Raw genomic sequence first — 25,908 nt, forward strand, 5'->3', positions numbered from 1 at the left:
AAATTCATGGAGGCCTATGTATCTGGAAGGGAGGTCGCGGTTGATGAGTCTCTCATTGCGTTCAAGGGGAGACTCATTTTACGCCAGTATGTGCCCTCCAAGCGGGCGAGGTATGGCGTGAAGCTATACAAAATTTATGAGAGTACCTCAGGGTAAACTTACAAATTTCATGTATATGAGGGGCAAGATTCCTAGATTCAACCCCCAGAATGTCCCCCCACTCTGGGTGTTACCGGGAAACTTGTGTGGGACCTTATGTACCCACTGCAGGATAAGGGTTACAAACCTTTTTTTTTTTTTTTTTTATCCAGAGGGAAAACAAACCAGGCTGGTGTAGTGAGCTGCATTTATATTTATTTATATCAGGAGATGTATAACGCGAGTTTGACCGCAACACGTGGTTGATTAAGTGTGATTGCGTAAGTGTGTGACTTAAGATTAAGTGACTTTAGATTCAGGGACTTCAGTGGGGGACTGTAATTATCCAGTTTCTTAGTACTACATTATATTGTATTTTTCGCTTTTGTGGTGTAATCCCCATTTAGTATGTGTTGCACAATTGACAACGCAGTCCAGTGCACATCTTGCATGATGTATGCAGTCCTGGAACAGGAGTTCAAGAGTGCATATATTTGTTCAAGATGTGAGCAAATTACCCGTTTGGAATCGCAAATCAAGTCTCTAAATGGGCAAGTTGCAACACTGAGAGGCATTGACAATTTGCAAAAGAGTTTGCTTCTCACCGAGCAAGCACTCTTTGGGGTAAATGAGGGGGAGGGTGACAGAGAGGAGGCTGAGGAAAGTGAGGTAGCTAGCTGGGTAACAGTTAGAAAGCGGCGTAGAGGGAAGAGTGCCAGGGAGGCTAGCCCTGATCTGACACACCCCAACAAGTTTGCATGTTTGGCAGATGAGGGGGATGTCAGTCCAGGGATGGCACTGCCGCAGCCAGACACTTCCTCTGCCAGTCAGGGGAATGTCAGCTCCGGTAAGCAGGGGACCAGGAAAGCAGGGCAGGCCAGACAGGTGCTGGTAGTGGAGACTGAATTATTAGGGGAACAGATAGGGAAATCTGTCACAAAGACTGTGATCGCCGAACAGTGTGCTGTCTTCCTGGCGCTAGAGTTCGACACATAGCGGATCGGGTTGACAGATTACTGGGAGGGGCTGGAGAAGATCCAGCAGTCATGGTCCATATCGGAACCAATGACAAAGTTAGGGGTAGGTGGAGAGTCCTTAAAAATGATTTCAGGGATTTAGGTCAAAAGCTTAGGGCAAGGACCTCAAAGGTAGTATTTTCCGAAATACTACCTGTACCACGGGCCACACAAGAAAGGCAGCAGGAAATTAGGGAGATTAACAAGTGGCTCAAGAACTGGTGTAGGAAGGAGGGGTTTGGGTTTCTGGAGAACTGGGCCGACTTTTCTATCGGCTACAGGCTCTATCGTAGGGACGGGCTGCACCTCAATGGAGAAGAGGCAGCTGTGTTGGGGAAGAAGATGGCTAGAAGGTTGGAGGAGTGTTTAAACTAGGGACTGGGGGGAGGGTAATTATGCTATAGGATGGGAAGATAGTGCAGATAGAGACCGGGGGCAAGGTAGTGGGACTGGGGGAGGAATGGAAGGAGGGACTAGAACAGTTCAGAAGGAAAGGTGTAGGGTAAAAAATATACATAAACCTCTCAAATGTATGTATACTAATGCCAGAAGCCTGACTAATAAAACTGGTGAACTGGGATTAGTGATGTGTGAGGAGGACTATGGCATAGTGGGAATAACTGAGACATGGTGTAATGACCGGCGTCATGCAAAGGGAGGGAAAAGAGAAGGCCCTGCCCAAGGGAGAGGGAAAGGTGGTGACCCCTGACTTACCTTGCGGCTGGCACCTGACTGCCCTGACGTCCCTAGACGGGTTCCTCACCCGTACGCCGATCACGTGCCTAAACCCTGGCTTTTTCTAAGATGAGCCCTAGGTAGTGAACGGGGCGGGGGGATCGCTAGTCCGCACCACTGACACTAAGAGGAAAACACCAAGGAGAGGACAGACAATACAGACAAACATATAATCCCAGGTGGGCGACAACAGCAGACCACAAAGGCCCAACAGGAATCCGGAGGGTAACTTTCTGGAACAACAACCAGGGAACGCAGCAACACAGCTCCAGTGGGTCAGTATAGAAGTCCAGGCAGGAAGCTCTATATCTGGCAACCAGAGAAGTGTAAGAGGGGAATATAAGGAGGTTGGGAGTGCTGGACAAGGAACAGCTGAGGAGAAGGAGCTACAGATTCCCGAGTGAGCAAAAACGGATTGCAAAGCAAACCCAGAAAGCTACCATAAAGAAACAGCCCTATCTTTCTACATAGAGCGCGCAGCCAACCTCTGCGACTTCCTGACCCTGAGTATAATGGAGTCAGGCGTGGTTCTTGACACCCTCGTGACACATGGCTGGATGATAGCTATGACTGGGCAGTTAATGTACAGGGTTACAGTCTGTTTAGAAAGGATCGTCAAAACTGGAGAGGGGGAGGGGTCTGCCTTTATGTAAAGTCCGGTCTAAAGCCCACACTCCATGAAGATATAAGTGAGGGACATGAACATGTGGAGTCACTGTGGGTAGAGATACATGGCGCTAAAAACAATAATAAATTACTAATAGGAGTTTACTATAAACCACCTAATATACCAGAGTCCACAGAAAATCTACTACTTAATGAGATTGACAAGGCGGCAAATCATAATGAGGTGGTTATTATGGGGGACTTCAACTACCCAGATATAGACTGGGAAACTGAAACTTGTATATCTCATAAAGGAAACAGGTTCTTGGCAATAACCAAAGACAATTACCTCTCCCAACTGGTTCAGAACCCGACTAGAGGGACGGCCATACTGGACTTAGTATTAACCAATAGGCCTGACAGAACAACAGACGTGCAGGTTGGGGGACACCTGGGAAATAGTGACCACAAAGTAATAACCTTCCAATTATCATTCAAAAGAGCGTTTCTACAGGGAGGCACAAAAATACCAAACTTCAAAAAAGCTAAATTTAGCCAACTAAGAGGCCATAGGCCTAACTAAATGGGATAAAGTCCTCACAAATAAAAATACAGCCACAAAATGGGATATCTTTAAAAGCATCCTAAAATCTCATTGTGAGAGGTACATACCGTATGGGAATAAAAGGTTAAGGAACAAAAAGAAACCAATGTGGATAAACAGAACTGTAAAGAAAGCAATAAATGACAAAAAGAAAGCATATAAAACACTAAAAAAGGAAGGTAGCACGGAAGCACAGAAAAACTATAAGGAAAAAAATAGAACATGTAAAAAACAAATAAAAGCGGCCAAACTAGAGACCGAGAGATTAATTGACAAAGAGAGTAAAACTAACCCTAAAATATTCTTCAATTATATAAATGTTAAAAAGTATAAATCTGAAGGTGTCGGCCCTTTAAAGAGTAATGAGGGGGAGTCGCAGAGAGCGACAAGGAGAAAGCAAAGCTGTTAAATATTTGTTTCTCCAATGTATTCACTGAGGAAAAAAAACTGTCAGATGACATGCTGAATGTTGAAATAAATTACCCATTAAAAGTGTCCTGTCTGACCCAGGAAGAAGTAGAATAGCGACTTGAAAAAATTAAAATAGACAAATCGCCAGGACCAGATGGCATACACCCCCGTATCCTAAGGGAATTAAGTAATGTCATAGCCAGACCCTTATTTCTGATATTTGCAGATTCTATACTGACAGGGAATGTCCCACAGGATTGGCGCATGGCAAATGTGGTGCCAATATTCAAAAAGGGTCCAAAAACAGAGCCTGGAAACTATAGGCCAGTAAGTTTAAAATCTGTTGTGGGTAAACTGTTTGAAGGTTTTCTGAGAGATGCTAGAGCATCTTAACGGAGCATCTTAACGGAAATAAGCAAATAACGCCATATCAACATGGCTTTGTGAGGGATCGGTCATGTCAAACTAATTTAATCAGTTTCTATGAGGAGGTAAGTTCTAGACTTGACAGCGGCGAATCAATGGATGTCGTGTATCTGGACTTCTCCAAAGCATTTGACACTGTACCACATAAAAGGTACCACATAAAAGGTTTATGGTCAGGGCTAGGAAGACGTCGGCGTACGCAGAGACTCCTGCCCTGAGCAAGGTGGCTGAATTATGCCGGGAGCCACGACGAGGGTACACCAAGAAAAGGGGGCATACCCAGTGAAACCTTGAAAAAGGGGCGGGGGGGAGGGGCGTGAAGCTCGGGCGCCTGGCTGGACGGAAGCGAGAGGTATATATGGCCAGACGCCCCTCCCACAAATACAGGCTGGAACCAGCCTTGCCTATTTATGGTCAGGGCTAGGAAGACGTCGGCGTACGCAGAGACTCCTGCCCTGAGCAAGGTGGCTGAATTATGCCGGGAGCCACGACGAGGGTACACCAAGAAAAGGGGGCATACCCAGTGAAACCTTGAAAAAGAGGCGGGGGGGAGGGGCGTGAAGCTCGGGCGCCTGGCTGGACGGAAGCGAGAGGTATATATGGCCAGACGCCCCTCCCACATATACAGGCTGGAACCAGCCTTGCCTATTTATGGTCAGGGCTAGGAAGACGTCGGCGTACGCAGAGACTCCTGCCCTGAGCAAGGTGGCTGAATTATGCCGGGAGCCACGACGAGGGTACACCAAGAAAAGGGGGCAAAAGCAACCATTAGTAACAACATTTTATTACATGATTTACAAAGCCAATGAACAAAAGGCACGAGAGATCTCTAATTGAGGATCAGGAATATACCTGGTGTAGCAAGAGGACCGCCACCGCCCCATGCTCCGAATGACGTGAGCAGGCACCTGATGTCGTGAAGCGGCTGAAGCTGCCCCTATGCGGAAGGAATGCCCTGATATAACTTTGGGGTCGTATCCCAGGCCTTGGGCAAGAGCACGGATGCAGGAAATGAACCGTGTGGCGGTAAGGGGTTTGCCGGCGTGCGGCAGGAGAGGACTGTCTGGCAAACCGACCCGGGTGTGTAATAATAATTGGTGCAGCACCTGAACTGGGCACCATATGTTGGAGGACGGATAAAACCTGATAGCGGTAGGGGGACCCGTCTGACTGGTTTTGGTAGAGGGTAGGAGGAGAGTGTAGCAACCTCGGCCCCAAGACAGATGCTGTTTCAACGGGTGACCCTGACGGTTCGGCCCGGCTAAAACTTCCCCAGGCCTAAGGAACCCATACAAAATGAGGTACATGGCTGCTTTCAAGACCAAACTAGTGGAGGGCCCAAAAGGACAACTGTCCAAAGACGAGGAGAGAGCCCTAAACAACTCGCTAGACACGGGTTGCCTACGGCTACGGGACCCCTTACCCTCCTTCTGAATACCCCGAAGGGTGGCCTTAATGACCTGAACCGAGAAAAAGGACCCGCGGTGTGGATCAACCAGCATGAAGTGGTGTTGAAGCCCGGCTAAATAGAGTTTAATGGTATTGTGTGATCGCCCCAGTTGGTAGTGACAATGGGCTAAAAAGGCCATGATGTGAGCAGTTTCGGTATGATGACCCCTTGGATGAGTTCTGGAGAATTTATCATACGCCCTCAAACCGGCCTGGTAGTTCCTCGCCGTATTACGTGACAGAGACTTTCTGACCAGACCCTTGGCTTCGTCAATGAGGACATCTAGCCCAGGGTGAGGGTGCTTAAATGGGGCACGGGCGCTCCTGACCGATCCGCGTCGGGCACTTCCTGAAAAAAAAACGGAAAATTAAAGCGGGAAAGAGCGTCCGCGGCCTTATTCTGCTCGCCTGATATGTGTATACACCGGAAATGAAAATTGTGGCGGAGGGACAGCCAGACTAGCTTGCGCAAAAATGCCATGATCTTGAACGACTGGGCCCTGCCTTTGTTAACGATGTCCACCAAGGTCTGACTATCCGTAACAAAGGACACGGAAGAATTAGACCAAAGGTGGCCCCAAACCTGGGCTGCCGCCACGATGGGATATAGCTCCAGGAGGGGAGAGGATTTAAGAGCAGCTGGATCTGAGGCCAATTCTGGCGGCCATCCGGCGGCCAACCAATGGGACCTGAAAATGGCAGCGAACCCGAACGACCCCGCGGCATCAGAAAAGACGAGAGGAGAAGCTGAACCCCACTGTGGCACGAACAGCGAAATGCCATTCCAATTGGACAGGAAACTGTCCCACATGCACAGGTCCGCGATGGCATGACCGTCGAGATGGACGACAGAATCCTGCTCTGGAGCAGAGGGCAACAGGCATAATAATCTGGCGAGAAAGGTCCTGCCTTGGGGCATGATTCTGGTGGCGAAATTAAGCATCCCCAGCAAGGATTGCAACTCGACCTTGGTCAAAGAGTGGGACCGGACCGCTTGAGAGATGGCTGATCGAATCCGGTGCAATTTCTCGCTGGGGAGGCTGGCCTCCATCTTAACTGTATCCAGAATTATGCCCAAAAAGGTGACCCTGGTGGCCGGACCCTCCGTCTTGGCGGCAGCGACAGGGACCTGAAGACGGGCAAAAATATCCAAAAGAGTGTGAGGAATGGATGGGACCTGACTAGGACTTTCTACCATAAGGAAGTCATCCAGGTAGTGAACGACCATGGATAACCCGCCATGATGGATGAGGATCCAGTGTAGTGCTTTGGCCAGTTGGTCGAAAAGCCACGGGCTACTTTTAGACCCGAAAGTGAGGCGGTTGGCGAAATAGTAATTATCTGCCCACTTGAAGCCGTAATACTTCCAAAGCTGTGGATGGATAGGAAGCTGCTTGAAAGCATCAGCTATATCTACTTTAGCCAACCAAGCCCCGGCCCCTGCCAGCAAAATGTACTGAATGGCCTAGTCGACCGAGGAATATTGCATTGAATATTCCTCGGATGGGATGAGAGAATTGAGACTCGGGATGGCCGACATATGAGGCGCAGAGAGGTCGTAAATGAGACGCTTTTTATTAGATGAAAGTTTAGTAACAAGACCAATGGGACTGATGCGCCAAGACTGGAAAGGAATGTCTGAGAACGGACCGATGACAAACCCCTTGTCGACCTCCAGTTGGATGAGAGAGGTGACTGCCTCAGGATCGCTGGCCGCGGATAACAGGTTAGGGCCCGTCCAACAGCCCTGCGGGAGAGTAATGAGGCCCGTATGGAAACCCTCTCGGAACCCATCCAACAAGAAGGAGACAAAAAGCCGATCAGGGTGGTCCCGCAGAAGAGCAGCCAGTAACCCCAAATTAATGTCGGCTAGTCAGGAATCCTTGGCTGCCCTCCTGGGACAGGAGGAGCGAGGATGGGCCCGAAAACAAAGGGAACAAATATGGAGCGCCCGGCAGGAATTGAAGGCACATCCCTTGGCGTTAAAGTTATTGCAAACCTGGTTGCCCCCGAGGAACACGATGGGTCTGCCCAGCTTATCTAACGACGGGGAAGACCTAGATGACCCATAAGGACCTGCCGAGGGGGCTGACTGTGGGGCTTGCACCGGATTGGGACACCAGTCGGTAGAATGAAAAATGGACTGGCAGGTAGCACAGAGGGGGGCCTTGAGACCCGCAAAATGCCGGGAAAACAATTCCATATCCAGCTCCGCCCAGCTAGACACGAACTGGAACTGACTCAGAGCGGCCGCGGCTTTAGCTGAAAAAGAACGATGATAATCGTAAAATGCCGTGCCACCGTATTTGTGCCCCAAGTCCGTAATCCGGTACAAGTAAGTGTCCAGCTCTTCCCTGCGATCTGGCTGAGCAGAACACACCACGTCCCTGTAAAGGCTGAAAGCCAGGACAAACTCGGAAATAGATAGTTTTCTATTAAGCCGAGCATCCTTAGCTCTCAACACCACAGAAACCTCTCCGCAGTTGACGACCCGATTCTCAGAAATATCCTGGGAGGCAATAAGGATGGATGCGAGGTTCACGTCCTTGCCCGCCAGGATATCCTTTTTAATATGCTCGGGAACAAAGTGGGAAGGGGCGATCTGAGGTGTGACAGAAGGCCTACCTGCAACGTCCAGCGGAATGGCAGGGGTGACTGCCGACCCTGGAAATTGCGGTGGAACCGTGGGCCTGGATTCCAAAACCGCTACCCTAGCCTGAATGTCCGAAACTGAGCCAGCCAGCCCAGTGATGGACGACTGAATCTGAGCTAGGGCCAGCTGTATAGCATCCAGGTTGGAAGGGCCCGCCATCGGGGCCGGGCCGTCATCAGCAGGCGATACAATTCGGCCTTGCGGGCCGACGCCGGATGCCGTATCCCCCTGCGGTTGAGTTCGGCGACCAATCTAGGCACCGTCCAGCTTCTTAAAGATGCACCGCTGTCGCGCCCAGAGACGGGAGTTCCAGGCATGGAGACGTTATCGTCCATATCGGAGGAGACGTGGGACATGTTTGACCTGAGAAAAAAGACGAGTAAAGTACACCTAGAAAAAGCAACGATACAGACGTATGCGAAGAGGCCGGACGGAAGAATTGTGAGAAACAATAAAAGTGAAAAAATGCCCATCGGACGAACCACCTACCTGGTAGGACACAAATGAATTTGGAAGCACGGCTCCAAAACCCCAAATGCTAAAGATGGAGCTAATGAAAGGAAAATGACCCTGAGTAGAACCGAAGTTTTAACCCTGCCTTGAGAACCCTCTATGAACTGACTTACCAGAGAGCGCTCCGGAATTGCCTGGCCGAAAACGTGGGCGATCCAGGGACATTGACAACCTGGGCGATCCAGGGACATTGACAACCTGGGCGATCCAGGGACATTGACAACCTGGGCGATCCAGGGACATTGACAACCTGGGCGATCCAGGGACATTGACAACCTGGGCGATCCAGGGACATTGACAACCTGGGCGATCCAGGGACATTGACAACCTGGGCGATCCAGGGACATTGACAACCTGGGCGATCCAGGGACATTGACAACCTGGGCGATCCAGGGACATTGACAACCTGGGCGATCCAGGGACATTGACAACCTGGGCGATCCAGGGACATTGACAACCTGGGCGATCCAGGGACATTGACAACCTGGGCGATCCAGGGACATTGACAACCTGGGCGATCCAGGGACATTGACAACCTGGGCGATCCAGGGACATTGACAACCTGGGCGATCCAGGGACATTGACAACCTGGGCGATCCAGGGACATTGACAACCTGGGCGATCCAGGGACATTGACAACCTGGGCGATCCAGGGACATTGACAACCTGGGCGATCCAGGGACATTGACAACCTGGGCGATCCAGGGACATTGACAACCTGGGCGATCCAGGGACATTGACAACCTGGGCGATCCAGGGACATTGACAACCTGGGCGATCCAGGGACATTGACAACCTGGGCGATCCAGGGACATTGACAACCTGGGCGATCCAGGGACACTGACAACCTGGGCGATCCAGGGACATTGACAACCTGGGCGATCCAGGGACATTGACAACCTGGGCGATCCAGGGACACTGACAACCTGGGCGATCCAGGGACACTGACAACCTGGGCGATCCAGGGACACTGACAACCTGGGCGATCCAGGGACACTGACGACCTGGGCGATCCAGGGACACTGACGACCTGGGCGATCCAGGGACACTGACAACCTGGGCGATCCAGGGACATTGACAACCTGGGCGATCCAGGGACATTGACAACCTGGGCGATCCCAGGACCCCGCAAAAAGGGGGAACCGGGAGCCAGCAGCCAAATGCAACAGAAAATGCTGACTTAAAACAATAACGTGAAAAACCCCCTCGACTAGACCGCAAATTCTGGCACTATGATGATGAAGGATTTTAACCCTGAAATATAAGCGTGAATTTAACATTATTGGTTTTTTTCCCTTTTTTTTTTTTTTTTTTTTACACAACACTCCCCTTTTTTTTATTTTATTTTTTTATACCAGCCAGCATTGCTGCTCTGAAAATGGGCCCACGTATAGTATAATAAACCCGCTGGTGACCTGCTGGAGGGGTTTAGGAGGCATGAATGTAGCGAAGCCCCCCTGGACACAGGAGTACCCCTGCACCATAACCTCAGAATTTGTGAATACTTTCAGTGCTGACAGCGCAGTTTCAAAAGCATACAAACATAGCCTCGCCTTGACACAGGAGTACCCCTGCACCATAACAACAGAATTTTGTGAGTACTTTCAGTGCAGACAGCGCTGTTACAAAAGCATACAAACAAAGCCTGGCCTTGACTCTGCCACTGGCCCTTTAACACTTTTATGAACCTTATGCAGAGCGGCATAAAACGGAAGCGCGCTGAACTAGGACACCGCTCCCCCGACCCAGCCGCCTGTGCCTGCGTGGGCGGAACATGCTGGGGGAGAGCGGCATCCCCACCGGGCAACCCCCCCAATGCCAGGGACCAGACCGAACGTGAAACTGGCTGGAGCGGGGACGCTACACCCCGATTACCTGGCACGCTGGCGGCGGAGCTGGCGACAGAGGCACGTGACCGCGATACCCGGAAGTGACGACACTGAAGGAGGGAGCGTAAGCCGCAGTGATGCGTGAAGCTCGGGCGCCTGGCTGGACGGAAGCGAGAGGTATATATGGCCAGACGCCCCTCCCACAAATACAGGCTGGAACCAGCCTTGCCTATTAGTATATAAAATGAGAATGCTCAGACTGGGAGAAAACGTCTGTAAGTGGGTAAGTAACTGGCTCAATGTTAGAAAACAGAGGGTGGTTATTAATGGTACATACTCAGATTGGGTCACTGTCACTAGTGGAGTACCTCAGGGGTCAGTATTGGGCCCTATTCTCTTCAATATATTTATTAATGATCTTGTAGAAGGCTTGCATAGTAAAATATCAATTTTCGCAGATGACACTAAACTGTGTAAAGTAATTTACACTGATGAGGACAGTATACTACTACAGAGTGATTTGGATAGATTGGAGGCTTGGGCAGATAAGTGGCAGATGAGGTTTAACACTGACAAATGTAAAGTTATGCACATGGGAAGGAATAATGCAAGTTACCCGTACTTATTAAATGGTAAAACACTTGGTAACACTGACATGGAAAAGGATCTAGGAATTTTAATAAACAGCAAACTAAGCTGCAAAAAACAGTGTCAGGCAGCTGCTGCCAAGGCCAATAAGATAATGGGTTGCATCAAAAGGGGCATAGATGCCCGTGATGAGAACATAGTCCTACCACTTTACAAATCATTAGTCAGACCACACATGGAGTACTGTGTACAGTTCTGGGCTCCAGTGAACAAAGCAGACATAGCAGAGCTGGAGAGGGTCCAGAGGAGGGCAACTAAAGTAATAACTGGAATGGGGCAACTACAGTACCCTGAAAGATTATCAAAATTAGGGTTATTCACTTTAGAAAAAAGACGACTGAGAGGAGATCTAATTAATATGTATAAATATATCAGGGGACAGTACAGAGATCTATCCCATCATCTATTCATTCCCAGGACTGTGACTGTGACAAGGGGACATCCTCTGCGTCTGGAGGAAAGAAGGTTTGTACACAAACATAGAAGAGGATTCTTTACGGTAAGAGCAGTGAGACTATGGAACTGTCTGCCTGAGGAGGTGGTGATGGTGAGTACAATAAAGGAATTCAAGAGGGACCTGGATGTATTTCTGGAGTGTAATAATATTACAGGATATAGCTACTAGAGAGAGATTGTTGATCCAGGGAGTTATTCTGATTGGAGTCGGGAAGGAATTTTTTTTATTCCCCTAAAGTGAAGAAAATTGTCTTCTACCTCACGTGTTTTTTTTGCTTTTCTTGGATCAACTTGCAGGATGACAGGCCGAACTGGATGGACAAATGTCTTTTTTCGGCCTTATGTTATGTATATGTACTATATGTATGTACCTGTACGTGGATAACTTTTATACCAGTATCCCCTTGTTCCAGTCCCTTGCCACCAGATCCACATCCGCTTGTGGGACCGTGCAGAAAAATCAACGCGGCCTCCCTGCTCACCCCCTCCGGGTACCTATCCCCAGGGGTGAGACCCGTGCCCTTACCACTGGAAACCTGTTGCTGGTCAGGTATAAGGACAAGAGGGATGCCCTTATGCTGTCCACAATTCATGGTAACGGCATCACCCCTGTCCCTGTGCGTATCGTCGACTACAATTGGTTTATGGGAGGAGTTGATCTCTCTGATCAAGTCCTCAAGCCATATAACGCCATGCGCAAAAAACCCGGGCATGGTACAAAAAAGTTGCGGTCTACTTAGTACAGGTTGCCATGTACAACTCTTTTGTGCTGTCCCGGAGCGCTGGCAACACAGGTACATTCCTCCAGTTCTATGAAGCAGTCCTCAAGGCCCTGATCTTTTCGGACCGGGAAAGAGCAGGCCGGAGTACCTCGGGAACTGTAGGCGCCCGGATCGTCCCTGGCCTACACTTTCCAGGTGTGGTCCCCTATACTGGAAAGAAGGGACGAACGCAAAAAAAGTGCAGAGTGTGTCGCAGGAGGGGGATACGGAAGGACACCACTACTCAGTGCGACACGTGCCCCGATCATCCAGGCCTCTGCATTGACGGTTGCTTCAGGGAGTATCACACTTCCATGGAGTACTAAATTTATATCCCAATTTTGCACTGACATCGGATAAAAAAAATGGTTCTCAGACTTGAGACAAAAATACTAAAATCATTTATTAAAAGTAGACATATTAGATAGCGCCGCGTTGGTTATAATTTCCTCTATAAAAATACCCCATGACCTAACCCTACAGATTAACACGGTCCAGAAAAAAAAAAAAAAAAAAGGTGCAAATAGATTTTTTTGTCACCTTACATAATAAAAAAGTTTAATAGCAGGCGATCAAAAAGTCATATAGCCTCCAAAATAGTGACAATAAAACCGTCCTCTCATCCTGCAAAAAATGAGCCTTCACATAAGATAATCGGATAATAAAATGAAAATGACTCAAAAACAAATTGGCACTTTTCCATTTCAATCCGCTTTTTCCGGTAACAAAACAAGGGTTAACAACCAAACAAAATTAAGAGTAAAAACTCCCTAAAAGTGACCCCATCTAAGAAACTACACCCCTCAAGGTATCCAAAACTGATTATACAAACTTTATTAACCCTTTAGGTGTTCCTCAACAGTTAATGGCAAATAACATTTTTGGTAACCTTGCCTCACAAAAATGTAATCTAGAGCAACCAAAAATCATATGTACCCTAAAAAATAGTCCCAAAATGCCACCTTATCCCGTAGTTTCAAAAATGCGGTCACTTTTAGGGAGTTTCTCCTGGGGTTGAAACAGGACACGGTGTAAATACACCGGTCCATAAAAATCAGCCTTCCAAAAACCAAACGGCGCACCTTTCCCTCTACACCCCGCTGTGTGCCCTGTCAGGTTTAATAAGTGGGATTTCTTGCCTTATAAATGGGGTTGAGACCATCAGTTGCGTTGTGGAGAAGTCAGGTGGATACACAGCAGATAGTCCTACCGAATAGACTGTTAGAATTTGTATTATGGCAAGAAAAAAGCAGCAGCGAGTAAAGAAAAATGAGTGGCCATCATTACTTTAAGAAATGAAGGTCAGTCAGTCCGAATAATTGGGAAAACTTTGAAAGTGTCCCCAAGTGCAGTCACAAAAACCATCAAGCGCTACAAAGAAACTGGCTCACATGCGGACCGCCCCAGGAAAGGAAGACCAAGAGTCACCTCTGCTGCGGAGGATAAGTTCATCCGAGTCACCAGCCTCAGAAATCGCAGGTTAACAGCAGCTCAGATTAGAGACCAGGTCAATGCCACACAGTTCTAGCAGAAGAGACATCTCTAGAACAACTGTTAAGAGGAGACTGTGTGAATCAGGCCTTCATGGTAGAATATCTGCTAGGAAACCACTGCTAAGGACAGGCAACAAGCAGAAGAGACTTGTTTGGGCTAAAGAACACAAGGAATGGACATTAGACCAGTGGAAATCTGTGCTTTGGTCTGATGAGTCCAAATTTGAGATCTTTGGTTCCAACCACAGTGTCTTTGTGCGACGCAGAAAAGGTGAACGGATGGACTCTACATGCCTGGTTCCCACCGTGAAGCATGGAGGAGGAGGTGTGATGGTGTGGGGGTGCTTTGCTGGTGACACTGTTGGGGATTTATTCAAAATTGAAGGCATACTGAACCAGCATGGCTACCACAGCATCTTGCAGCGGCATGCTATTCCATCCGGTTTGCGTTTAGTTGGACCATCATTTATTTTTCAACAGGACAATGACCTTTAACACACATCCAGGCTGTGTAAGGGCTATTTGACCATGAAGAAGAGTGATGGGGTGCTGCGCCAGATGACCTGGCCTCCACAGTCACCGGACCTGAACCCAATCGAGATGGTTTGGGGTGAGCTGGACAGCAGAGTGAAAGCAAAAGGGCCAACAAATGCTAAGCATCTCTAGGAACGCCTTCAAGACTGTTGGAATACCATTTCAGGTGACTACCTCTTGAAGCTCATCAAGAGAATGCCAAGAGTGTGCAAGGCAGTAATCAAAGCAAAAGGTGGCTACTTTGAAGAACCTAGAATATGACATATTTTCAGTTGTTTCACAATTTTTTGTTATGTATATAATTCCACATGTGTTAATTCATAGTTTTGATGCCTTCAGTGTGAATCTACAATTTTCATAGTCATGAAAAGAAAGAAAACTCTTTGAATGAGAAGGTGTGTCCAAACTTTTGGTCTGTACTGTATATATATATATATATATATATATAGTAGGAAGGCGCAAGGGTCTGCCATTGACAGAAGGTACATGTCACCAAGGTTCCTGGCCTCGGTGAGATAAGAACCGGTAATTTTGTGTGTCAGGGGCAGCTAGTGCTCGGTGACACTGTTTTACTTAGTGTGGCTGTAAAGCCAATCCGAGCCGGTTCTTATTGGGAGCAGCCAAAGAGCAGGGTGGGTGGCTGTTCCCCACGTCTAGACCAAGTTTTGGGCTGGGGCTTAAAAACCCAGCCAGCAGCTCAGCTGGGTGTGGAATAAACCTCCAGGTGATAGTGGAGCTCTGTGTTTTGGGAGCTGAGGAGTTCTGCCATACAGCAAGCCTGAGAGCTGCATGAGAGCTGCCAGCTGGGAGCCAGGCAGCCTAAAGCCTGCTGTGGACTGCCAGGTGACGTATTTCTTAGTTCTGTGGACTTTTGCTGTGTGAATTAACACGAGGATTCCTGCGGTGTGCATTAACACCAGGGCCCTGCCAAGTATTGTCTTTCTTTTCTGCCTTTTTGTGTGAATAAACACTGACTCTTGCTTTTCAACCATTATTTTGCCTCTGTATTGCGTCCGCTTACCCTGCCTATCAGAAAAAATCCCTACAATATACAGTTGCAAGAAAAAGTATGTGAACCCTTTGGAATGATATGGATTTCTTCCCAAATTGGTCATAAAATGTGATCTGATCTTCATCTAAGTCACAACAATAGACAATCACAGTCTGCTTAAACTAATAACACACAAATAATTAAATGTTACCATGTTTTTATTGAACACACCATGTAAACATTCACAGTGCAGGTGGAAAAAGTATGTGAACCCCTAGACTAATGACATTTCCAAGATCTAATTTGAGTGAGGTGTCAGCCAACTGGAGTCCAATCAATGAGATTGGAGGTGTTGGTTACAGCTGCCCTGCCCTATAAAAAACACACACCAGTTCTGGGTTTCCTTTTCACAAGAAGCATTGCCTGATGTGAATGATGCCTCGCACAAAAGAGCTCTCAGAAGACCTACGATTAAGAATTTCTGACTTGCATAAAGCTGGAAAGGGTTATAAAAGCCAGTGCACGGTAAGACAAATTGTCTATAAATGGAGAAACTTCAGCACTGCTGCTACTCTCCCCAGGAGTGGCGGTCCTGTAAAGATGACTGCAAGAGCACAGCGCAGACTGCTCAATGAGGTGAAGAAGAATCCTAGAGTGTCAGCTAAAGACTTACAAAAGTCTCTGGCATATGCTAACATCCCTGTTAGCGAATCTACGATACGTAAAAAACACAAAAAATATGGATTTCATGGGAGGATACCACAGAGGAAGCCACTTCTGTCCAAAAAAAACCATTGCTGCATATTTACAATTTGCACAAGAGCATCTGCATGTTCAACAGCAGTACTGGCAAAATATTCTGTGGACAGATGAAACCAAAGTGAAGTTGTTTGGAAGAAACACACAACACAATGTGTGGAGAAAAAGAGGCACAGCACACCAACATCAGAACCTCATCCCAACTGTGAAGTTTGGTGGTGGGGGCATCATGGTTGGGGCTGCTTTGCTGCATCAGGGCCTGGATGGATTGCTATCATTGAAGGAAAAATGAATTCCCAAGTTTATCAAGACATTTTGCAGGAGAACTTAAGGCCATCTGTCCACCAGCTGAAGCTCAACAGAAGATGGGTGTTGCAACAGGACAACGACCCAAAGCATAGAAGTAAATCAACAACAGAATGGCTTAAACAGAAGAAAATACGCCTTCCGATTGAGATGCTGTGGCATGACCTCAAGAAATCGATTCACACCAGACATCCCAAGAATATTGCTGAACTGAAACAGTTCTGTAAAGAGGAGTGGTCAAGAATTAATCCTGACTGTTGTGCACGTCTGAATATTTACATGGTGTTTTCAATAAAAACATGGTAACTTAAATTCTTTGTGTGTTATTAGTTTAATCAGACTGTGGTTGTCTATTGTTGTGACTTAGATAAAGATCAGATCACATTTTATGACCAATTTGTGCAGAAATCCATATCATTCCAAAGGGTTCACATACTTTTTCTTGCAACTGTATATATATATATATATAAATATATATGAGATGTCGCGAACAAAAAAATTTCCGCTCGCAAACGCCGAACGCGAATATCCACAAATGTTCGCGAACGTGCGAACCGGGCGAACCGCCATAGACTTCAATAGGCAGGCGAATTTTAAAACCCACAGAGACTCTTTCTGGCCACAATAGTGATGGAAAAGTTGTTTCAAGGGGACTAAGACCTGGACTGTGGCAAGCCGGAGGGGGATCCATGGCAAAACTCCCATGGAAAATTACGTAGTTGACGCAGAGTCGGGTTTTAATCCATAAAGGGCATAAATCACCTAAAATTCCTAAATTGTTTGGAGTAACGTGCTTTAAAACATCAGGTATAATGTTGTATCGATCAGGTAGTGTAAGGGTTACGCCCGCTTCACAGTGACAGACCAAACTCTGACAGACCAAACTCCCCGTTTAACGCACCTCAAACAACCGCAAACAGTCCATTTGCACAACTGCAAACTCCCCATTTGCACAGGGTTGGATACCAAGCTAGCCATGTCCCGTTCCTTGTCCTCACTGACGTAATTGAAGGTATCTTCCTCCACCCAGCCACGTACAACACCAAGGGTCCCCGAAAGATGACAACAAGCCCCCTGGGACGCCTGCTGTGATTGGTCTTCCACCTCCTCAAAGCCACCTTCCTCCTCTGACTCCTCTTCTTCAGACTCCTCTCTCTCTGTTGCCGCAGGTCCATCAATCGACGGCGACAAGGCTGCTTCTGGTGGTGATGGTGACCACAACTCTTCCTCTTCATGCTCATCTACTGCCTGATCCAGCACTCTTCGCAGGCACGCTCCAGAAAAAACGCATATGGGATGAGGTCGATGATGTTGCCTTGAGTTTGACTGACCAGGTTTGTCACCTCCGCAAAAGGACGCATGAGCCTACAGCCATTGTGAATGAGAGTTCAGTAACGTGGCCAAAAAATACCCAGCTCCGCAGAGGCTGTCCTCTTTTTTTTTTTCATAAAAAAAATCTGTTCTTAACAGTTTAATCTCTGTTTTGTCCCCTATCAGGGGCCGGTGTATGGAATAGGAACCAGGAAATGGAAAAAGATGCTTGGTCGGTCCTCTTACTTCCAATTTGGGGCACTGCGCGTACGGCTTGCAATGTACTGTGCCACCAGATATGAGTAGTGTGTTTAAGTAGTACTATTCCTATCAGTTTAATCCCTGTTACATCCCCTATTATTATTATTGTTATTATTATAAGGTGTGTTAAGTAGTACTATTCCTATCAGTATAATCCCTGTTACGTCCCTTATCAGGGGCCGGTCTATGGAATAGATTTTAGGAACCGGGAGATGGAAAAAGATGCTTGGTTGGTCCTGCTACTTCCAATTTGGGGCACTGCTCGTATGCCTTGCAATGTACTGTACCACCAGATATGAGTGGTGTGTTAAGTAGTACTATTCCTATCAGTTTAATCCCTGTTATGTCCCCTATCAGGGGCCTGTTATGGAATAGATTTTAGGAACTGGGAGATGGAAAAAGATGCTTGGTCGGTCCTCCTACTTCCAATTTGGGTAACTGTGCAAGCGCCGTGCAATGTACTGTGCCACCAGATATGAGTGGTGTGTTAAGTAGTACTATTCCTATCCGTTTAATCCCTGTTATGTCACCTATCAGGGGCCAGTCTATGGAATAGATTTTAGACAACTGCAAAGAGTTATCAATAGTTAGACAACTGCAAAGAGTTATCAATAGTTGACACACTGATGACATAAATGTTATTCCTCTATGTGTCTATCTTGGTGTAGTGATGACTGTGCTTGTGCGCACGTTTGGGAGATTGCAGGCGATAGGGGTTTTAAAAGCCTATGGTTGTGCTGAGGTAGTTCAGTGACAATGATTCTGCAGTGTGGGCCCATTGTTGGCCTAGTAGGCTTTAACCACTTAAGGACCACAGGTTTATACCCCCCTAGTGACCAGGCCCTTTTTTACAAATCGGCACTCCACAACTTTAGCGGTTTATTGCTCGGTCATGCAACTTACCACCCAAATTAATTTTACCTCCTTTTCTTCTCACTAATAGAGCTTTCATTTGGTGGTATTTCATTGCTGCTGACATTTTAACTTTTTTTGTTATTAATCGAAATTTAACGATTTTTTTGCAAAAAAATGACATTTTTAAATTTCAGTTGTAAAATTTTGCAAAAAAATGACATCAATATATAAATTTTTCGCTAAATTTATTGTTCTACATGTCTTTGATTGAAAAAAATGTTTGGGTAAAAAAAAAATGGTTTGGGTAAAAGTTATAGCGTTTACAAACTATGGTACAAAAATGTGAATTTCCGCTTTTTGAAGCAGCTCTGACTTTCTGAGCACCTGTCATGTTTCCTGAGGTTCTACAATGCCCAGACAGTACAAACACCCCACAAATGACCCCATTTCGGAAAGTAGACACCCTAAGGTATTCGCTGATGGGCATAGTGAGTTCATAGAACTTTTTATTTTTTGTCACAAGTTAGCGGAAAATGATGATTTATTATTTTTTTTTTTTTTTCTTACAAAGTCTCATATTCCACTAACTTGTGACAAAAAATAAAAACTTCCATGAACTCACAATGCCCATCACGAAATACCTTGGGGTGTCTTCTTTCCAAAATGGGGTCACTTGTGGGGTAGTTATACTGCCCTGGCATTCTAGGGGCCCTAATGTGTGGTTAGTAGTTTGAAATCAAAATGTGTAAAAAATGGCCTGTGAAATCCGAAAGGTGCTCTTTGGAATGTGTGCCCCTTTGCCCACCTAGGCGGCAAAAAAGTGACACACATCTGGTATCGCCGTACTCAGGAGAAGTTGGGGAATGTGTTTTGGGGTGTCATTTTACATATACCCATGCTGGGTGAGAGAAATATCTTGGCAAAAGACAACTTTTCCCATTTTTTTATACACAGTTGGCATTTGACCAAGATATTTATATCACCCAGCATGGGTATATGTAAAATGACACCCCAAAACACATTGCCCAACTTCTCCTGAGTACGGCGATACCAGATGTGTGACACTTTTTTGCAGCCTAGGTGGGCAAAGGGGCCCACATTCCAAAGAGCACCTTTAGGATTTCACCGGCCATTTTTTACAGATTTTGATTTCAAACTACTTCGCACACATTAGGGCCCCTAAATTGCCAGGGCAGTATAACTACCCCACAAGTGACCCCATTTTGGAAAGAAGACACCCCAAGGTATTCCGTGAGGGGCATGGTGAGTTCCTGGAATTTTTTGTCACAAGTTAGTGGAATATGAGACTTTGTAAGAAAAAAATAAATAAAAAATCATCATTTTCCGCTAACTTGTGACAAAAAATAAAAAATTCTAGGAACTCGCCATGCCCCTCACGGAATACCTTGGGGTGTCTTCTTTCCAAAATGGGGTCACTTGTGGGGTAGTTATACTGCCCTGGCATTCTAGGGGCCCTAATGTGTGGTAAGTAGTTTGAAATCAAAATGTGTAAAAAAGGACCTGTGAAATCTGAAAGGTGCTCTTTGGAATGTGGGCCCCTTTGCCCACCTAGGCGGCAAAAAAGTGACACACATCTGGTATCGCCGTACTCAGGAGAAGTTGGGGAATGTGTTTTGGGGTGTCATTTTACATATACCCATGCTGGGTGAGAGAAATATCTCTGCAAAAGACAACTTTTCCCATTTTTTTATACAAAGTTGGCATCTGACCAAGATATTTTTCTCACCCAGCATGGGTATATGTAAAATGACACCCCAAAACACATTCCCCAACTTCTCCTGAGTACGGCGATACCACATGTGTGACACTTTTTTGCAGCCTAGATGCGCAAAGCGGCCCAAATTCCTTTTAGGAGGGCATTTTTAGACATTTGGATCCAAGACTTCTTCTCACGCTTTCGGGCCCCTAACATGCCAGGGCAGTATAAATACCCCACATGTGACCCCCATTTTGGAAAGAAGACACCCTAAGGTATTCCGTGAGGGGCATGGCGAGTTCCTAGAATTTTATTTTTTTGGCACAAGTTAGCGGAAATTGATTTTTTTTGTATTTTGTCACAAAGTCTCCCTTTCCGCTAACTTGGGACAAAAATTTCAATCTTTCATGGACTCAATATGCCCCTCATGGAATACCTTGGGGTGTCTTCGTTCCGGAATGGGGTCACATGTGGGGTACTTATACTGCCCTGGCATTTTAGGGGCCCTACAGCGTCAGAAGAAGTCTGGAATATAAATGTCTAAAAAAAATTTACGCATTTGGATTCCGTGAGGGGTATGGTGAGTTCATGTGAGATTTTATTTTTTGACACAAGTTAGTGGAATATGAGACTTTGTAAGAAAAAACAAAAACAAACAAAAAATTTCCGCTAACTTGTGCCCAAAAAATTGTCTAAATGGAGCCTTACAGGGGGTGATCAATGACAGGGGGGTGATCAGGGAGTCTATATGGGTGATCACCCCTCTGTCATTGATCACCCCCCTGTAAGGCTCCATTCAGACGTCTGCATGTGTTTTGCGGATCCGATCCATGTATCCGCGGATCCGTAAAAATTCATACGGACGTCTGAATGGAGCCTTACAGGGGGGTGATCAATGACAGGGGGTGATCAGGGAGTGTATATGGGGTGATCACCCCCCCTGTCACTGATCACCCCCCTGTAAGGCTCCATTCAGACGTCCGTATGTGTTTTGCGGATCCGATCCATGTATCCGTGGATCCGTAAAAATCATACGGATGTCTGAATGGAGCCTTACAGGGGGGTGATCAATGAGAGGGGGGTGATCAATGACAGGGGGTGATCAGGAAGTCTATATGGGTGATCACCCCTCTGTCATTGATCACCCCCCTGTAAGGCTCCATTCAGACGTCCGCATGTGTTTTGCGGATCCGATCCATGTATCTGTGGATCCGTAAAAATCATACGGACGTCTGAATGGAGCCTTACAGGGGGGTGATCAATGACGGAGGTGATCAGGGAGTCTATATGGGTGATCACTCCTCTGTCATTAATCACCCCCCTGTAAGGCTCCATTCAGACGTCCGCATGTGTTTTGCGGATCCGATCCATGTATCAGTGGATCCGTAAAAATCATACGGACGTCTGAATGGAGCCTTACAGGGGGGTGATCAATGACAGGGGGGTGATCAGGGAGTCTATATGGGCTGATCAGTGGTTTATAAAAGGTTAATAAGTGACAGGGGGGGTGTAGTGTAGTGTAGTGGTGTTTGGTGCTACTTTAGTGAGCTACCTGAGTCCTCTGGTGGTCGATCCTAACAAAAGGGACCACCAGAGGACCAGGTAGCAGGTATATTAGACGCTGTTATCAAAACAGCGTCTAATATACCTGTTAGGGGTTAAAAAAATCACATCTCCAGCCTGCCAGCGAGCGATCGCCGCTGGCAGGCTGGAGATCCACTCGCTTACCTTCCGTTCCTGTGAACGCGCGCGCCTGCGTGCGCGCGTTCACAGGAAATCTCGGCTCACGCGAGATGACGCCTATTGGCGTTATCGTAGCCTGGGAGAGCCGCCGCGATGACGCCTTTCGGCGTTAGCGTGGCGGCAAGCGGTTAATGATCACCTTAGATGATCACAAAGAAAATTAATGTTTTTTCAATGCAAAATTATCCAGCCGATTGCTTTTGGTCTGTTCACAATGAAGCAACGACCTTATCATCTGGGGTGTGCCAACATTGCCATTGCCAACATACTCATAGAGGTGGTCACTTCATTGTGATACGCAAGCCCCTTCACCACAACAAGGTAACGATCACGAAGGGGAATTTACACATGTATGTGCCTTTTTTTTGTTTTGTTTTTGCAGCCACAGTGCAGCACCAGAGGCCAGAAAAATTTGGCATTGTTGCAGCGGCCAGAAAAATTGATGTTTTCCAGGCAGAGAGTGCACTAAAACATTGCGGCTTGAACCCTTTTTGGTGGCGGATAAGTCACGCAAGTCATCCGGCATGCAGAGATAAAATACAGCAGCCTGTAGGCAGCCTGTAGCCCAAGGCAGCTCATCTCATCACCAGGCCTTTATTTGTCAAATGTATCGCCCATTGTCAGTCCCTTCGGGATCCATGCCTCATTCATCTTAATATAGGTGAGGTAATCTGGACTTTTTTGACCTAGGTGACTTCTCTTCTCAGTGAAAATATGTCCTGCTGTACTGAAGGTCCTTTCTGACAGGACACTTGAAGTGGGCAGGCCAGAAGTTCTATCGCAAATTGGGATAGCTCAGGCCACAGGTCAAGTCTGCACACCCAGTAGTCAAGGGCTTCATCGCTCCTCAGAGTGTCGATATCTGCAGTTAAGGTGAGGTAGTTCACCGGTCATGTCGTTCACTGAGGGTGGACCCCGAAGGGCTGTGGCGATGCGTAGGACTTAAAAAGCTCTGCATGTCCTCCATCAACAACACGTCTGTAAGGCCCCTTTCACACGGGCGTTGCGGAAAAATGTGCGGGTGCGTTGCGGAAACACCCGCGATTTTTCCGCGCGAGTGCAAAACATTGTAATGCGTTTTGCACTCGCGTGAGAAAAATCGCGCATGTTTGGTACCCAAACCCGAACTTCTTCACAGAAGTTCGGGCTTGGGATTGATGTTCTGAAGATTCTATTATTTTCCCTTATAACATGGTTATAAGGGAAAATAATAGCATTCTGAATACAGAATGCTTAGTATAATAGTGCTGGAAGGGTTAAAAAAAAAAAAAACGTTAACTCACCTTATCCCCATGATCGTGTAGTTCCCGGTCGGTCTCTTCTTTAGCTGTGGGCTTGGGCTGAATGACCTTTGGTGATGTCAGATCACATGCTCCAATCACATGGTCCATCACCATGGTGATGGAGCATGTGATCTGACATCACCAAAGGTCCTTTAGCCACAGCTAAAGAAGAGACCGACCGGGAACTAGGCGATCATGGGGATAAGGTGAGTTAACTTTTTTATTTTTTTTAACCCTCCCAGCACCATTATACTAAGCATTCTGTAGTCAGAATGCTATTATTTTCCCTTATAACCATGTTATAAGGGAAAATAATACAGTGAATAGACTGTCACCTAGAACCCATGCGTGAAAATCGCACCGCATCCGCACTTGCTTGCGGATGCTTGCGATTTTCACGCAACCCCATTCATTTCTATGGGGCCTGCGTTACGTGAAAAACGCAGAATATAGAACATGCTGCGATTTTCACGCAACGCATAAGTGATGCGTGAAAATCACCGCTCATGTGAACAGCCCCATAGAAATGAATGGGTCAGGATTCAGTGCGGGTGCAATGCGTTCAACTCACGCATCGCACCCGCACGGAAATCTCGCCCGTGTGAAAGGGGCCTAAAGCGTCCTGTCCTTGTCGGCGTGGTTGTGGTAGGAAGATTACTTTCACCTCTTCCCCTGTTAGATTCTCGTTGTGGTGTGACATCACCCTTATACGGTGTATAAAGCATACTTTTTAATTTATTTTGGAACTGCTGCATCCTTTCCGACTTGCGGTAATTCGGTAACATTTCAGGCTCTTTCTGCTTATACCGGGGGTCTAGTAGCGTGGCCACCCAGTTCAGGTCGTTCTCCTTCAGCCTTTTTATATGAGGGTCCCTCAACAGGCACGACAGCATGAAAGACCCCAAGGTTGGATGCCGAGCTACTCATGTCCAGTTCCTCATCCTCGGTGATCTCACTGAATTCCAACGTGTCAGGCTGTCACAAATCAAGCGCCTCACTGGCATGTTGTTTCGCCGCTAGATATCTGAAAAGTGCGCCATGGCCGCGTAGGAACGCCTGAAATGGCCACACACCTTCCTGGCCTGCTTGATGACGTCCTGTAAGCCTGGGTACTTATGCACAAAGCGTTGTACGATCAAATTCAACACGTGCCATGCACGGCACATGTGTCAACTTGCCCAAATTCAATGCCGCCAACAAATTGCTTCCGTTGTCACACACCACTTTGCCGATCTCCAGTTGGTGCGGGGTCAGCCCCTGATCCACCTGTGTGTTCAGGGTGGACAGGAGTGCTGGTCCGGTGTGACTCTCTGCTTTCAGGCAAGTAAACCCCAAGAAAGCATGACACTGTCGTATCCAGGATGTGGAATAGCCCCTGGGGAGCTGGGGGGGGTGCCGTTGATGTGGAGACAAGATGCAGCAGCAGAAGAGGACTCAGCCGAGGAGGTTATGGAAGAGGATGGAGTAGGGGGAGTAGAGGAGGTGGCAGCAGGCCTGCCTGCAAGTCGTGGCGGTGTCACCAACTCCTCTGCAGAGCCATGCATTCCATGCTTGGCAGCCGTCAGCAGGTTTACCCAATGCGCAGTGTAGGTGATATACCTGCCCTGACCGTGCTTTGCAGACTAGGTATCAGTGGTCAGAGGGACCCTTGCCCCAACACTGTGTGCCAGACATGCCATGACTTCCTTTTGCACAATCGAGTACAGGTTGGTGATTGCCTTTTGTGCAAAGAAATTTCGGTCGGGTACCTTCCACTGCAGTGTCCCAATAGCTACACATTTTTGGAAGGCCTCAGACTCCACCAGCTTGTATGGTAAAAGCTAGCGGGCTAAGAGTTCAGACAAGCCAGCTGTCAGACGCCGGGCAAGGGGGTGACTTTGTGACATTGGCTTCTTACGCTAAAACATGTCCTTGACAGACACCTGACTGTAGGCAGATGAGCAGGAACTGCTCAAGGCGAGAGACGGAGTTGCGGATGGTTGAGAGGGGGCAAGGAGGACAGCAGTGGTTGACGTGGCTGAAGATGCTGGACCAGGAGGAGGATGGCGGCTTTGAGTTTGTGTGGTGCTTTTACTCATGTGTTGATCCCATAGGCGTTTGTGATTTGAGATCATGTGCCTTTGCAAAGCAGTTGTACCTTGTGGGTGTTGGACTTCCCACGACTCAGTTTCTTTTGGCACAGGTTGCAAATGGCATTGCTGGTGTCAGAGGCAGACACACAAAAAAAGTGCCACACTGCTAATCTCGGAAATAACGTCATTCTGGTGGTGGCAACAGCATGCGTTGATTGACGTGCTGTCTGGCTGACCCCGGGTGGCGATGCATGCTGTCTGACTGTGACACTAGCTCCGTGCGACGACCTCCCCCTGCTTGCAACTCATCTCCTCCTCCTCTCTGTCTCCCCAACTGA

Source organism: Bufo gargarizans, chromosome 4, assembly GCF_014858855.1.
Source record: "Bufo gargarizans isolate SCDJY-AF-19 chromosome 4, ASM1485885v1, whole genome shotgun sequence".
NCBI classification, from domain to species: Eukaryota; Metazoa; Chordata; class Amphibia; order Anura; family Bufonidae; genus Bufo; species Bufo gargarizans.